At 49.3% G+C, this 17,472-nt stretch overlaps 1 non-coding gene across 1 annotated transcript; it reads right to left on the bottom strand.

Moving 5' to 3' along the window:
- Positions 1-8,878: 8,878 nt before the first annotated feature.
- Trnas-gga (transfer RNA serine (anticodon GGA)) lies at positions 8,879-8,953 on the bottom strand. Its single transcript has one exon. It is a non-coding gene; the product is annotated as a tRNA-Ser (tRNA).
- Between the last annotated feature and the right edge of the window lie 8,519 nt (positions 8,954-17,472).

Here is a 17,472-nt window from a genome sequence, read left to right as displayed (position 1 = left end):
GAAACGCTCGTCTGCGGGTTAGATTGCGTGTTGCCCACCAGATGGAAGCACTTACTTGACGATTGCGGTTTCTCTTTCGACAGGAGCGCCTTTTTTTTTTTTGAATACGTGGCGTCTGGTGGCAGCAACACATGCATAGCTGGTCCGTCAACCTGAAAAAGAAGCGTTTCATCTTTGTCATCTTGTAATGAAGATGATTCGGACACTGATGTTTATCTTGTGTCCATTGTGTCCAGAAGTGAAGTAGACAGCAATGACGCCGAATTGAGCAGTTCTTCTTGTGATGATAACATCTATGAAGCGAACATTGCAAATGCTCTTCAGTGGGTCCAGCTTGATGTCGACAATCCTGATTCAAAGCCTCCTCGGTTTCCATTTTTGGCCATTCCAGGCAAGAATTTCAATTTGATATTGCCAGATGACCGTCTGGAGTACATGCAGCAGTTTCTCGACGAAGTGATTACTCCAGTGGTCAATGAAAAAAGTCTCAAAACGGCTGAAAAGCTCAAATGCTCTAGTCCCAGTGAACACTCCCGCTTCAAAAAATGGGTACAAGTGACGAAGGAAGAGATGTGCATGTTCCTTGCACTCCTGCTATTGCAGGGAATAGTTCACAAGCCCCAGCAGCAGTGGTATTGGTCCAAGAACAAGTTGCTCACACGTATTTTTGGAGAAGTGATGCCCTGTAACTGGTTCCTCTTAATGACTTAGTATGGGGTGTAAATGTTTTTTCAACATCAAGTAGTTCCTTTTTAGTACAATATGATTCGACACCAGCAATAAAAAAACCAGGCACTTTTAGTTAGGAAATTTAAAAAAAAAGTCGCCCTTCCACTTGGGTGGAGAGTGAAGACCAGCGAAGCTGTACTATGGTGGGAATTATGTATTTCCAATTATTACTATTGAGATGTGATGGTGTAATTGGTTATTCAAACTATTAAAGAATGAGAAATAAATATGATCCGGTGGTTTTCGTTTGTTTAGTGAACACAGGGACCAAGGCCTTATGGTCGCTACGGTACAGCACCATATATGTTGTACGGTAAAGGTTGGCACGTTCTTCATAAACACGTCACCAACGCCGCGCGCGTGACGCGGGCAAAACGCCGTCGACAACAGTTGTGCACGTGGTTTGTATAACCGCACACAACCGCTGTCAAAGCGCTGGCTACATGACGAACGGCTAAACGCAGTTGTCGACATTATTTGGGGAGAGGCGGGCGAGGGCTCAGAGAGTCGGCGGCAGAGGCCAGCAGGGCTAGAGAGCCTACATGCAACGCTGTTTTAAAACAGCGTTGCATGTACCGTACAATGCGGAATATAGGTCGAACCCCCTTACCTTGAAGCAAAAAAGTTGACATAAAGATTATTAGGCACAAAACTTCCGTTTTATTCATGGTACCGTCAACGTGTACCGCCACTACTCATTCGTTCGAGTTGTCTGCACTCTCGTCCGAAGATGGCTGCTTTCACAAGCTGCGTCCCACATGTCGTCCTCGGTGCCGTCCAAAGAGTTGCTGATGCAGCATTTCTTGAATGGCCGCACCACCATATCATCGGGCTGCGAGCGCCAAGCCTGCGACACCCATGTGGCCACAGTGGCAAGGGGCGGCCTGCGCATGCAGCCGGTTGGGGTCTTTGGGTTGTTGCCAGCCATCCACTGATTATACAGTTCACGAACCCGGTCCTTAAAGGGCTTGTTGAGCACGATGTCGAGTGGCTGAAGCGTTGAGGTCATGCCTCCCGTAATGATGGCGAGCTCCGTCTTCCCGTCGTGGAGTGCCTGCTTCACACCTGCGGTCAAGTGCCCGGGAAACGCATCCAAAATGAACATGCACCGACACCGCAGAAGTGCGCCGGGCCGCCGATTCCAGACTGTCTGTATCCAGTTGGCCATGAGGGCCTCGTCCATATATCCTTTTTCGTTCACACGAACGACGTCGCTCGGGAATGCCTCTTCCGGCAACATCTTCCTCTTGAAGATTATAAATGGGGACAGCTTTCTGTCAGCAGTGCAGGCAAGCATCACTGTGAAGCGCAAATGCTTGTTCTCCATCGAACGCAGTTTCACTTCCTTCGCGCCACGTTCACACACTGTGGTGGACAGCGGCATGTCGAACCACACTGGCGTTTTATTGGCGTTGCCTATCTGTCCATGCTGCCGCCAGAGACAGATGACATAGCACTGGAATTCGACCAGCTTCTCCTCGTATGCCTCCGGCAGCTTCTGACAGATAGATGTGTGCCGGCGAAGTGCGAACCCTTTGCGTCGCATGAAGCGGCGAACCCAGTAGATGGAGCCCTTGAACTGCTCTCGTGTTAGGCCTGATTCAAGGGCAAGCTCGATCGATTTGATGCGGATCAGTTCCGATGTTACCGGCGATGATCTGGCATAATGAGTGTGGATGAAATCCGCCACCTTATATTCCAAGTTCAGGGTGCACCGCGCGGTGCCCGCAAAAGGAAGTCTACCGAGCGTTGCACGCAGACAACTTGCCTTTTTGCGACCGCTAACATCAGACGCATTTTTCGGAAAAGCTGAAGTGCCGCTGCGCATACATGTTCCCGTTGACTTCCGCGTATTCAATCACTTTCATCTTAAACGCCGCGGCGAACTGACGTCGAGTACGAGTACTCATTCTGCAAGTGGCACGAAATCAATTCCAAGAACGATAGCTGCATAAAAAGAGAAGATGGCATCGATCGAACAGCGTCGGGCATGGGCATCGGTCAAGATGGAGGCGATAATGATGCGGATGCCAAAAGGTCCGCGGCTCCCACATGTTGCCAGGCGACAATTGACATTGTGCCAAGGACCGGTATATACCGTATACACTTGTGTAAGGGCCACACATTTTTTCTGCGATTTTCATGCGGTGCGGCCCTTCCACGGAAGTGTGAAATTTTTGTTCAATTTTTGATCCATGTATGGAAAAACCTATTTAATAGTGCCATATATACCTAACGATGGGATATGTGGCGTCTAGCTACGGACATCCTCGCCAGATGTCTTCATCGGTATCGCTGCTAGGGCTCGGCTCGTCGCCGCTGCTCGGGTCATCCGCACGTTCATGTATCCAATCGTCCTCAGTGCCGTCCATGGCATTGAAAATCTCGGTGACCTTAAAACTCTTTACAACAATGTCTGTGGACACGGCCTGCCACGCATTTAAAATTCAAGAGCAGACCAGCTGATGTAATGCCCTCCTTAGTCCGTACGGCGTTTTCTCGTGGGGGCCCGCTTCCATCCACTCAGAGTACTGGCGTCTGAATTCTGCCTTAAACGGCCTAATAATAGATGCATCCAGTGGTTTATATATATATATATATCCACGAGAGATATATATATATATATTTTTTTTCAAAATTTGGACTGCCAAGTTGGGGGGAGCGGTCGTTACACGAGCGCGGCCCTTAGTCGAGTGTATATGGTAAGTCAAGGGGTGACTTTTTAGTAATATTTTTTGAAAAACTCTTCGACCTATATTCCGCACTATACGTTAGGCTTTGTAGGCAGGGCCGCGCGCATGTGCCGCAGTAGGAGAGCGGGCACGTACACGCACAGTCTAGGGTGCCTCGATGCCTTTCTCGCCCACCACTCCCCTTCCACTGGGAAGTCGCATTTGCTCTCCGACGTGCGTTCGCTCCCTGTGAAAGCGAGCGTCCCTCGCCCTTGAACGCTTTCACTTGCACATGCAGCATATGGCCAATGAGTTTTTTTCTATTGCCGGACGTGACTTGCACATGCAGCATACGGCCAATGAGTTTTTTTCTATTGCCGGACGTAACAATCGAAAGGTGAGTCCTTAACAGCTTCGCTGTAAAAATAATAAAACACTTCAGGGTTTCAAGCGTCCTTCTCTTTCTCACAATCTCTTCCATTTATTGTATGAATGCTAAATATCAAATATATATATATATATTTGATATTTAGCGTTCATAGAATTTTCGATATCATGACTGCTCTGTATTTGTTTTTGCCCCCCCCCCCCCTTATGTAATACCCCAAAAGGGGCTTTTAAGAGATATTCTTGTAGTCTAAGGCCGACGGCGTTGAGACGACGGCGATCGCACAGAGGAGTGGATCTCAGGGGCATCAGAAGTAGGGTACAGACGGCAAGGTGAATAACGGCGAGCGTCGGTGTATGGGCAAGGAGCAGGGAATGAGCTCCAGTATGGCAGCATCCAGGAGGTGGGGCAGTGGCAGGATACATGACAAGCTCGGTGGTAGAGGAAGCATATCGGTTTGTCGTCTGGTGTTCGCCATTCAGCAGGATTGCGTGGTCTGAGAGCAAAATACTGGTCATTGCAGGTTGTGGCCATGGGAATGGGTGCCGAATCAGGTCGGGAGATCGAGCAGGTGGTAGGGATGCCAAGGTTTGCAATTTCTTGCCGTGCGATTGCTTGAATAACGGAAATAGTGGGGGCCACTTGGTCAAAGGTACCGTCAAGGGGTCGTGGGTAAAGTGGGGCCGGACTCGCCGCTTCAATCTCTCGGCGAACGATACGTGTGACGTTCTCTTGAAATGGCCGTGTGGTGGTAAGAGTGGAGCAAGAAGACATGGCAGGTGTGTTTGGGAGCCGAAAAACTGGGACGACTTTGGCTACCTCGAAGTGGTGGCATTCTTTGACGATGGCATCTACAGTAGAAACGTCGTTATAGACGAGCAAATTAAATGCATCGTCTGTGATTCCTTTTAGGATATGGCCCACCTTGTCAGCCTCGGTCATGTGCTCGTTGACTTTCTGGGAAAGCGCGAGCACTTCCTGTATCTAGGAGACGACTGGAGATGGGTGGCAAGCTCTTTTCGCGCAGCCTGTTGGCGGCCTGACGGGTTGCCAAATAGGTTGCAAAGCCTCTCTTTGAAAATGTCGATTCAAAGAGAGGCTTCATGGGTCGGCTCGGCCTCATGAGTGTGAAACCAGAACCGCAGTGTCCCATCCAGATAAAAGATCACATTGGCAAGCATAATAGTAGGGTCCCAGTGGTGGCTTTGGCTAACACGCTCCTACATGCTGAACCAGTCGTCGACGTCAGTGCCATTTTGCGGGGAGAATGTCCCAGAGTCACGGAGACTGGGAACTGTAATCTACGTTGTGGTTAGGGCCGTAGGTGTAAGTGTCGAATGGGTGGTTCCATCGAAAGCCATAGCTGAGAAGACAATGCGGCTGCTTCGGAGCTCCGTGGCGAGGACAGGGAACATTCCACCTCCACCACAATGTTACGCGAAGGACAAGTAATAATCAAGCCGTTCAATGAAAAATTTCAAGAATGAAACACGATTTTAAGACCTATGATGTTCGGTCATCAGACCTCTGACGACTGATCATTGTAAATACAGTAGAACCCTGCTGATACGTTTTTCACGGGACCGTAAAAAAAAATTTAAAAAACGTAAGAGCCGTTAAAGGCAAGTGCCGAGAAATAGGAAAAATTGAGAAATGAGAGTAGTGTTTAACCGCACACAATATTTTAAGTCTTACATGTGAAAAAAAAGTTCTTGTTTCGCCCGAAAGTCGAAGCATCAGACAGCTTTTCAATGTAAGGATAGTAGTTTTATCGTCCGTATAAACTTGTAAACATTCGCTTATTAACTATATTAACAAGCATGGTGTCAGTGCCCACAGGCAAACGTGAACACATCACACTCGAAAAGCGCGGATGCGCACTGTGCAACGCTGGCGTGATGAAGTGCCGCTGCAGCAGCTAGCGAAGTGACCTTCGTGCTGTTGTCTATCACTTCAACGCAAACTGAGCGCCGAGAACATGCAGCAAGCACAAAGCTACGAGCCGCCGACGCACCTACACCGCCTAGACTCGGCCCCCAACACAGATCGCTTTCAAGATATGGCCCGCGCGCCGCCGCGCAGTGCACAGTTGATGCCAGAGTAGGGTGGCTAGCCAGAGTACAACGCCGCCTTCTATCCCTCCCGCCCCCCTCGCTCCCTCCCTGTTTTTCATGTGCGCTTGAGATTTAGACCCGGTCGTCTGCTGTCACATGTAAGGCCGCCTGTGGCGCGAAAAAGAAGAGGAGCACGCGATGCCCGGTGTTCGGAACGGCGCGCGAGGCGCACGAACCGAGGCATAGTCGAGGGATGAACGGCGCTGTCCGTTGAGTTTCGACGTGGCACCGGGTCAGGAAGGTCGCATCTCCAGCTATGTTCTCGCGACGGGAGACTTGGGGGTCTGGTTGAGTCCGCGACGCTGGCCGTCCAAGGTGTGGCCGTCGACCTCGGCAAGTTCAGGCGAGGCTCCTGGACGGGCTGCAGCTTCTCACGGCAGGACCAGGCACCCCAGAGAGGATCCCCCTTCTGTGGCAGACCGGCACGTTCTAATCTCCTCGGGATGACACGTCGGCACTCCTGAAGAAGTTGCGACGCATCCCGATGCTAGGCCTAGGCAGGTGGGCCTAAGCAACGCCGAGCGTCATCGCTGACGAGCTGACGAGCTCATCACCGACGAACCGACGAGCTCACCGCCGAAAAAGAGACAATGCGAGTCGTCAGCATCTACGGCAGCAACAACACCCGAATGAACACCACTTGGACCCGACGTGAGGAACGTCAAGTCGGCGGCCCGTAAGAGTAGACGTTTTTGATATCGACGCAGCTAGGCCGGAGCCAGGGTGGTCAGACTTTTAAGAACAAAGGCTAGGACTGACCTAGAGACTTTAAGGCTGAGCTAGTCTCCGAAACTGAAATCGAATATTTTCTGGTAGTTTTGCATGTAGTCAGAGCTTGATATTTTCTATTAAGTAAGCATTTTTGTGAAGTTATGTGCTTAGTTTGGCGTGCCCTTAGTTTTGAGTTTCAGTTTCAGTGTTGTGTGTTGCGTGCTTCTACCTCCTGTATATGTTAAATCTTCGTTTGCCGTGCCGCCAGTCGTCTCTCTCCTCCATCGAGAGTAGCACATGCTCGCAACTCTCCGCACTCCCAAGTAAAGGTGACATCGGCTTCCCTCGCACGCTTTCACTCACACATACGGCGCGCGGCAACGGCGTTATCAACCTTGGACTTTATACATCTATGTGCCAAAACTAATTTTAGGGCCGCCACACGTTATGGACACCATCTTTAGATAGCAAGTACGGATCTCAAAAGCCATACATTTGCTGGCGGAAACCGGAAATACAGCATAGGTGTTGACACGCCCCGGCACTTTGGGTGGCCAATGCCATCGTCAAGCCACCAAGTCAAGCGACATGAAAAGTCAAAATGGCCACTCAGGCTCGCGCGGGGTGGCAGTTTGCAATGTATGATGCGGGAACGGTCCCACAGTTTTGACGCAACAGCGGGGTTAACAATGCATTGGGTTCTATGGGAGCTGTGCCGGGACCGGCCGAAAACGACGTAACAGTCGGGAAAACGCAGCACCCGGGAACGTAACAGCGGGGTTCTACTGTATTATAATTGTATCTTTCACAATGTTGTGAAATATTTTTTGTCCGTTGAACAATCTCGCTAACATTAAAATGATCCCTGTTTTCAACCTGAAGTGCTTGTATATTAGTTTTTTTATATCTGACAGACTAACAAATAAGTGTTTATTTTATAACAGTAATAAAAAGAAACTATGTCCACTAGCATGTTGAAGGTGTTGGCTAGTTGCCTAAATGGCATCGCATATGGTCCAAGGTAAATATACCTGGAGTGAAGCTTCCATAGAAGCCCATACATTCAAAACATGGCGGTTCATCGGCGGTTCATGGGGCTTAGCGCCATCTGTGTGAGGAGGCAACACTTCGGGCGGAAGAAAAAATAATTTGACGTCATATCCTTTAAAAACAGAAGTGACGTCATTTTGTTCTCAAAGGCGCGAAACTTGCTTTCATAGGTCTGCCATTGTAGCTGTATATTCAAATGCCCCGCCATTCGACTTGATAGGCGTTTCGAGATTTCAGCGCAGAAAGCGATTCAGGAAAAGATCAGCTGTACGGGTGTCGAAATCGCATTGCTGCACAGAAGATACTTTCCTTGGAGGTTGATGGACGCTTTAAGCGTAGAGTGCTCGTCCTTTCGTCGGGCGCCAAGCCTGTCGGCCAGCGCTGTCCCACGAAAACAAGCAATTATCTGGCCGTCGCAACTCACTATTTTTGACTGAACAGGTTAAGAAACAATGAAACTGTTCTCGTCACCAAATTCAGAAAAATGTCGACAATCAAAGCAACACGAGAGTGGGGGCCGTATTGTAACAGTGAACTTTACGAGCGCGCCTTTCTGCCCACTTCAAGAGTTACATTGCATTGTCTATCTTTCCAGGACACGAAATTTGAAATAAAGGCAGTAGAAACATCAACACATGTATCTTGTAATTGCATTCCACTGATTCGTTACAGAGGGTACAAATTTAAACCTACGTTCCAAGGACTCTGATCCAAGCATCAAACAAGCAGCTTGCAGTGATTGCAGAAACTTTGATGGTATAACATGTATGCGTCGATTGCATTGCTTAAAGTTGTACGCACAACAGCTCGTTTTTTTTTTCCTATGAAAAACTTCTTTGTAAAATATAGAGTAGCATGTGGTTACAATACTCTTGCTAGTACCTTTCTAGTACACTTACAGTGTGTGGCAGCAAATGCAGACAAATAAATGTTGTGACATTTGTTGCCGCAAACTTTTTTTTCTCTGACACATTACTGATTCAAAAAAATAAATTATGTTTTTTTTTTGTGCCAAAACCACCATCGATTATGAGGCGCACCATAGAGGGAGACTCCGGAATAATTTGGACCACGTGGGGTTCTTTAACGTGCATCTAAATCTGAGTACACGGGTAATTAAATGGAAACTGAGACATCCACCCAAATGTAGCAATTGCTACAATGGAAACCCAACCGGGTTCCTCGAAAGAAAGCCTCGCAGTTGAAGAAAAATTTGTCCTGGTCCGGGACTCGAACCCGGGACCACCGCCTTTCCGGGGCAGCCGCTCTACCATCTGAGCTAACCAGGCGGCTAGCAGATGGCAGGGCGAAGTTGAATTTGTCGACCTGGTCTGGGTTCGAGTCCCAGACCAGGACGAATTTTTCTTCAACTGCGAGGCTTTCTTTCGAGGAACCCGGTTGGGTTTCCATTGTAGCAATTGCTACATTTGGGTGGATGTCTCAGTTTCCCTTTAATTACTTATCTCCACCTAGCGGATTTCCGCTGAACTATTATGAGTACACGGGTGTTTGCGCATTTCGCCTCCATCGAAATTAATACGCAAGTACCGCATATTCATTCACACGGTACTTGCATAAATGAATACATATCGAATGTTTATAGCACGTTGACATATTACGTACGCTGGTACCAGACTTTAAAACACGAGGCCGTAAAATACACTGTAATAAGCATTGCTGCCACACGTGTGAGCTTTCCTAAAAGCTGTGTGCACATCGTGGACATGCCAATTTATTTCAGTCACGCACATTTTAAGGATGGTTAACTGTTTCAGTCTGGCTACGTCTACGTAAAATTCTGTACGCACTTTTTTTATTTATGACAAGTTACACAGAACTACATGCACAACCAATAATCGCGCCTGCTCGAGTCATTCCAGAAATAGCACATTGTGTCAAACAGGTTAGTGCAGAGGCGCAAGGACCACATGCCAAACATTATGCCTTATGGCAACTATAATTGAGCGAGGCTTCTTACCTTCCTACGTGTCAAACGTCAATGTCTCCACTTCCGCTTCGAAGTTATGCTCACTCTCTTGGTCCTGCCGCAAGTCACGAAGCGTTGCAAAAATGTTGGGACACAAATCGCATGCGAGGGTTCGTTTCTTACTGGGTATATTTGCCTCCACCTGTACCAAATTCTGCAAAGCTGCTACCGCGTGAAGATTTCTTATGTGCTTTTATAAATTACTATGATTAGAAAAAATGTCGCAGTTTCGCCCGAAAGGCGAAGCATCACTTGCGATAGCAAATTGGTAGAGAGCTATTCGGAGTAGGGATAGTAGTTTTATCGGCTGCATAAACTTGGACACATTCGCTTTCTAACTTGTGGGGAGCACACGCTGCCACCTTCTCCCGCGGGCGCTCACCCGTCGCTTGCGCACGGAGCGCACGTGGCGGTAGCCGGGCGGAATCTAGTGCGCGCACAATGCGCGCAGCGGGAGCCGAGCGGACATGGGAGAAATGCACTTTGCCCTCTCCCGGTTCTCGCTCGCCTCTCGCAACGCGCGTGCCCGTGCGGGAAGAGGGAAAGTATCCGGCGGGTGAGGAGGACACTCCCCTCGTGGAAAGGTAAAAAGGTATAAAAAAGCGCGACCGAGAGACCCCCGGGCCTCTCTGGCCTCGCTTGACCTACCTGCCCATACGGATTTACCCGCTGAAACCCGTGAGTGACCTCGTTTGCGTGACTACCACACGCGACGAGGCAAGCCTATTTATTACTTATTAAGCAGAGCGGATTTCCCTCTGCAAGTGTGTTTTATTGCCCACACCAATTAACGTTGAATTGACTCGCTTGTTGCCTTATTCGCCCGAACCCTACGTAGCTGCGATTATACGCGCTACGGGTTGGGGAAGACCCCCACATTTGGCGCTACCAACGTGGTTCGAATTCGGCAACACGGCGAGTCTTTTTCTGTTTTTGGAGCTGGGACTACTGAAGTTACAGCAAACAATGGCGACGGGCTTGTCTGACTTTCCAGATTTGTTCATGTTGTCGGATGTCGCGGCAGATAATCAGAGGCCTAGTGCTAATGCGGCGGCAGCTTCCGAACAAACCGGTAGCTTTGATTTTGAGTGTTTCACGCGGAAGAGTTGGGATTGCGGAAATGCCACGTTGGCAGGGTTTAGGCCTGAAAGTGGGCCTAACACACCGAACAGCTCGCCGCTTTGTACCGCGGACTCAGGGGCACATATGCCTCTAAATAGTTCGACGCAAGCTGCGGATGCGTCCGAACCTTCGGGTGGTAGTATTCCGTCAAGCGAAATAATGCTGCAGAATGCGCTGCAAGTCATGCAGAGCTTAGCCGGCGCCCTGCAGAACACAATGCAGGCCCCGCCTCAGAGCGAGCGACCACTAATTAAGGTTGACATGCCTACCTATAGTGGGTACCACGATCGCACTAGTGCAAACGAGTACCTCGAGCGTCTGCAGTATTATCAGCAAGCAACAGGGCTTTCAGACGCCGAACTTCTCGCGTGCGTGGTCCCTGCTTCACTGACTGAACAGGCGGCTCGTTGGTTCCGACTGGCTGGACACAGAGCCCGCACGGTAGAAGAGTTCCGCGTGAACTTCCGTGAGGAATTTCTTCCGGCCAACTACGAGTGGCGTTTGAGGAGAGAGTTGGAGTTGCGTACCCAGCATCCGGACGAGTCCCTGCTGGAGTATGTTCGAGCGATGGACGAACTTTATCGTCTCGCGAGCGAGCCCTCTCGCCACCGACGCTGAGAAGGTCGAGCGCGTCACACGGCAAGCGCACCCGACTTTCGCGGCCTACTTCAGGTAATGTAGGTTCAAAGACCTAGACGAGCTCGCCGCCGAAGCAAAGCGCATCCAAGGGGACATCCTCGCGGCACGAGCATACCGTTCACCTCCACATGCCACGCGGTCACTCGAGCCTCGCTGCGCGTGGAACGTCGACGGGATCGCTTCACATTCCCCTAGGGTCGACGCGTCGGCATCGTTCGCCGACGAGCAGGTCCAGCGTGGTTGGGAATTATCAGACCGCACCTTGGACCCATACGCCTACGCACTGGAAACAGCACAGCATAACGCGGCACGCAGTGCGCTGCGGCAGGAACTCGCGAGAACGAAGGAGCGCCACATGCCGACCGCCGAGCGTGGAAGCTACGGCCCGCCGGACTGGAGCGACCGGCGCCCACGCCACCGAGGCTTCGGTGGCCGTTGCTACCAGTGCGGCGGAATGGGGCATATTGCCAGTGACTGCGCAAGCACGCCGGGCCAAGGTCGAACACGTGGTTTGGGAAACGGGCGAGGCTGCCGGTGATCCACCTTGGCTCCCGGGCGGCGATCTCAAACACAACCGGTGATTTCGATTTACTTGCGCCTTTGGCTTGTCGCGTAGGAGATGTCGCGGACTCGCAGGCGCCGTTTATCGAGCTAACGATAGCCCGAAAGAAGTTTGCCGCATTATTGGATACTGGGGCAAGTGCTTCTTTATTTGATGACGAAGTGTTACATCATCTCCGCGAGAACAATATCCGCTTAAGAGATAGTGACACCACTTTCCGCCTTGCTTCCGGCACAGCACAATCAAGCGGTGCAGCTAGGCTAGTTATTCGTTGGGAGAGACGCGTCAGGCGACAACGCCTCGTACATCTTCCCGGTCTGTCAGTGCCTGTTATTTTAGGGCGAGACTTTCTCGCCATGTCGGGCATTTTGATAGACATCGCCAGTGGAGGTTACCGAGAGAACGGAACGGGTGCTTTGAAGCGTTTTTCAAAAGTGCCCTTGCCTGCGGAGACACGCCAGTGACAGTGTTGAAAGTATTGTCATGGAAACAACAGAAAATGCCATTCTCCTTTATTGCACGCTCAAAAGGAAATTTATTGCAGATACAAATATGCATGGTGTACAGCTACTAAGTTCACAAATATTGTGAGAGTAACGAACAAGAACCTTGCACCTCGCACCATTGATATCTGGGTACTACGTGCCAAAAGCCATAGGTCTATCTAGCACAGAACTTTCACAGAGCTCAGTGTTGTGGTAATCTTGCCAAATACAATGGACAACTGTTTGCCTCATTGCTGACTGAATAGCGGAGTGTGCAGACTGTACTCTGTCTCATACTTAGCTGGTACTGCTGCACAAGTTATGCTGATGCAATGCAGTCATAGAAATCTCGCTCCGTGCGTTTCACACTGCACTTGTTTTGGATCTGTCATCCTTTTTGTGGAATAACTGCTTTATATATTACAACTACAATGTATGGACGTAAGGTTGCAACAAATGACATATTTGTTCACCTTGCTGCTTCCATTATATGACATATACAGGGTGTCCCAGCTAAAAGTAGCCAATGTTTTTAAAACGACTGAGTGTGCTAGGAGGCTCAAACCAACTCAGTGGGGTAGAGGATCGCGTGTCGTAGTCTGCGGTATTTTTTTCATTTTGCAAGGTCAATTAATTAGCATAAACTAAATGCCTAACTTTATAAATATTGGCTTCACCAAGAAAGTGCCAATACGAAAGTTGTCGATCACATTTAAGAATGGTTGACTGAAGTGTTTGCAATTAAATACCATTGATGGAGTGTCTTGTAATTGCCTCTAAAGAAAGCCTGTAAAATACAAAAACCGTGTGATAGCGCCACTATTTCAGCACCAGAAAACGACTGATCAGAAAAGGGCATTGTTTGTAAGCCTTTTTTTGAGACTCGCTTGCGTGCCCTATCGCGATTATGCGCACCGAGCGAGCGGCAGTGATGACGGTCTGTTGCGCTTCGACGTGACGTGGCATAAACATATCATTCGCTCCACTTGTGGAATGAAGCCCGAACACAAAAGGCAAGAAAAAAAAAAAAAGCTCGGGCTTGAGTAAATGTAGACCGCGGAACTGTTTAAACGAGAATAAAAATGCTGTTATGTTCTTCTATTCATTCGCTATCATATCTTACTAGCGACAGTTGCTGGTGCATACCTTGTGGTCACCGAATACGCCAAGCCTGTCCCGGAACCGCTGTACAGATATGCGGATTTCGTTTCTTGATTGGTCGCCTGGGAGCGCTGAAATAGTGGTGCTATCAACCCCTTGTTTTTGCATATCGCGGTATTTTTTTAAAGGCAATTACAAGATGTTCCATCAATGGTACTTAATTGCAAACACTTCAGTCAGCCATTTTTAAATGTGTTCTACAACTTTCGTATTGGCACTTTCTCGGTGAAGCCAATATTTAAAAAGTGATGCAATTAGTTTATGCTAATTAATTGACCTTGCAAAACGGAAAAAATACTACAGACTAGGACACGTGATCCTCAACACCACTGAGTTGGTTTGAGCCTTCTAGCACACTCTGTCGTTTTTAAAACGTTGGCTATTTTTAGCTGGGACACCGTGTATACTATGTCTTTGTCATGAGAGCAAGTGGCATGCTGTGGCTACTAGTGGCCGAAACATGCCACTCTGCTCAATTGGTTGTAGACACGTTCAGATCTCCAGCACCTTCCATGTAGTAATTAGTTAATATTTTGTGACGTAAAGGTATGAGGCTTAATGTTGCACGGAATCATGTGATGCATACCCATATCTTTCGTATCTGCTGCAATATTTTCTGGCCTCAAATCTAGCAGCGAAAAAAGCCTCTCTAGCGGTCGTAGCGATGCCTACCTTGTGTGAAACAGAATATAGCCGGACTTGCCCGAGGCAGTTCTAGCGAATAAGTGTCTAAATGATTAAAACCTGTCCACTATACTTAGCCTAGGCTGATTACATTAGAGAGATGTGGCACTGGCTCCTCAAATAATGACATGAACATATCGTGGGCCCATAATTTTTTTTGAAAAATGATATTTCAAATGTGATGTTTTTTGTTGTCGCTGATCTCGGGGGCGTGCGGGTGTTATGAGAGATGGAGAGGGAAGACGCATGGCCACACAGCAAGCATATTTTAATCTCACACAAAACCAAAAACCTCAAACCAAAAATTCAAACACACCCTGAACTAGAACACAATACATAAATAAATGTTAACAAAAATATACAACCGACCAAGTCTATCCACGTTCATGCCCTTAACTTTGCCTACGTTAGTCCTAGGCCTTTCTTACACCAAAGTCTGGCATCACTGGCCTACTGTAGTGACGATACAAGAAAGTCGTTCTTACAAAGTTCGTCGATGGGGTTGCTCGTATCTTTCCAGCCGGAATCTCGTAGCATCCTTTTCCATGTGGCCGTTTCGCCGATCTTCGCATCAACGTTGCTGCATAGAAGTCTGTCCTTCAACTGGCTCGTCTCGGAAGCCTGGGTAACCCGGTCGCTGTTGCTGACGTGGCCGGGAGAGGTGACGGGTAAGGCCTAGCGACGTCCTCGGCCGCTGCTTCCGTCTCGCTCCTTTCCCGAGAGCCGACGTGGCGTTCCGGGGATCATCGAGCGTGCCGGTCTGCCGTAGAAGGGGGAGCCTCTCTGGGGTGCCTGGTCCTGCCGTGAGAAGCTGCAGCTCGTCCAGGAGCCTCGCCCGAACTTGCCGAGGTCGACGGCCACACCATGGACGGCCAACGTCACGGACTCGGCCAGACCCCCAAGTCTCCCGTCGCCAGTGCGGTGCTGGCGATGCGACCTTCCTGGCCCGGAACCACGTCGATAATGCTCAGACAACGCCGTTTCTCCTTCGATCACGCCTCGGGTCACGCGCCTCGCGCGCTCGCGCCGTTCAGAACGCTCCGCTCACATCGTCCTTGTCTTCTTTTATGGCGCCGCCGGCGTCTTACTCATGACATGGCTCCCTTTTTAAGAGTTTTTTTTCCAAAAAACTGCTTTCTCTTGTCCTTAATTTTCCTGCTGGACTCTTCTGAGACTTGCGGACTTCACGTGTGCTCGCGGCTCGCTTGTCACCACCACATTTACGCGCACCATTCACATTTCACTCCACACTACATTGCACTGAATTGTTCGCAATGTTCATTGTTTCAAAACACTCTACATGAATAAACTTGCTATCTACACATATTTTACAGTACTCCAAACACAATATGCATAGGTACTGTTTCAATGCTTTCTCTCAATCCGCATTTCTGAACACTGAAATCTTCCGTATGCCATTCCTAAACGGTATTCCTTTCGTATCCTACCGGTTATACTGCTCTATTTTTTCCGCCTTTTTCGGAACTCCCACGCTTCTCTACGTCCCACCTGTCTCCTTCGCTTTCTTGCTCTGGCACATTTCTCGTGCAGCTTGGAGTGGTTCTGCCTTAACTGTGGCTTCTTCATCAACTTTCTCATTGACGCACATATCTCAAGCGCACGCGTTTTCTTACGCTGCTTTCCTTTACATCTCCTTTGACTCTTCTTCCTACCCGTACGTGTTACACGTCTAGGACGATTAGGGTATCTACCAGCTTTACTCTTTTTCTTTCTCCTCGACCCGCTCCTCTTCTCATGCACACGCGGTTTCTTACGCCGCCGTGTCTTCAACCTCCTAGGAATCCCTCTACCCTTACGCATTGCGTTTTTTAGGTGGCTAGGGCGTCTATCATCCTTCTCATTTCCCTCTGAGGTTTGCTGACTTATCGATTCTGATGCTTGGCTATCCTTGGAATCATTTTTCATTGCCAACCCCCTGTCGTTCTGGGTTGAAGCTACTTCTTCCTCTACAACCCTCGGCTCCTTGGTTACACAAACCTCGGTCGGGATGTCGCCCATCCTCATGTCATAGTCCTTCTTACTCAAGGGTTCTCTAGTCAAGAGCCTTTCCTCTACGCCATCACGGGTGCTATCTACTCTTTCTGCGTCTTCTGACGTCCCTCTGCTTTCAGGCTGCTCTATTGTGCCAACTTCCTCTGGCATCTTTCTGACGTTAGGCTGTTCAACTACGCTAGTGGGCCTACTCTCTATGTTTAACTCGGCGTCACTCTCTTTCCTTTTTAATGCCTGTAACTGGTCTCGCAGCACTTGGATCTCTCTCTCCTGGAGCTGCTTTCTTTCCTCGTAAGCTTTAGTAACTGCGGCAAGTTCTGATAATCGAGCGGCCTCTACGCGTTTCCTTTCATCCTCAATTAGTTTGAGGCCCTGCTCCTTGCTGAGCTTCTGCTTGCGAATAGTGGCCGATATCGCCTCCCAATCCATCTTTGCAACTTCCGAGAATCAGTGACTGGGCTGGATAAAATCCGGGAACGGATCCTGGCAAGCTCGCCAATTGTGATGTTTTTTGTTGTCGCTGATCTCGGGGGCGTGCGGGTGTTATGAGAGATGGAGAGGGAAGACGCATGGCCACACAGCAAGCATATTTTAATCTCACACAAAACCAAAAACCTCAAACCAAAAATTCAAACACACCCTGAACTAGAACACAATACATAAATAAATGTTAACAAAAATATACAACCGACCAAGTCTATCCACGTTCATGCCCTTAACTTTGCCTACGTTAGTCCTAGGCCTTTCTTACACCAAAGTCTGGCATCACTGGCCTACTGTAGTGACGATACAAGAAAGTCGTTCTTACAAAGTTCGTCGATGGGGTTGCTCGTATCTTTCCAGCCGGAATCTCGTAGCATCCTTTTCCATGTGGCCGTTTCGCCGATCTTCGCATCAACGTTGCTGCATAGAAGTCTGTCCTTCAACTGGCTCGTCTCGGAAGCCTGGGTAACCCGGTCGCTGTTGCTGACGTGGCCGGGAGAGGTGACGGGTAAGGCCTAGCGACGTCCTCGGCCGCTGCTTCCGTCTCGCTCCTTTCCCGAGAGCCGACGTGGCGTTCCGGGGATCATCGAGCGTGCCGGTCTGCCGTAGAAGGGGGAGCCTCTCTGGGGTGCCTGGTCCTGCCGTGAGAAGCTGCAGCTCGTCCAGGAGCCT

The sequence above is a fragment of the Dermacentor silvarum genome, chromosome 10, assembly GCF_013339745.2.
Source record: "Dermacentor silvarum isolate Dsil-2018 chromosome 10, BIME_Dsil_1.4, whole genome shotgun sequence".
NCBI classification, from domain to species: domain Eukaryota; kingdom Metazoa; phylum Arthropoda; class Arachnida; order Ixodida; family Ixodidae; genus Dermacentor; species Dermacentor silvarum.
Note: the sequence above shows the minus strand (reverse complement) of the source record. Positions and strands in the feature narration are given on the sequence as shown.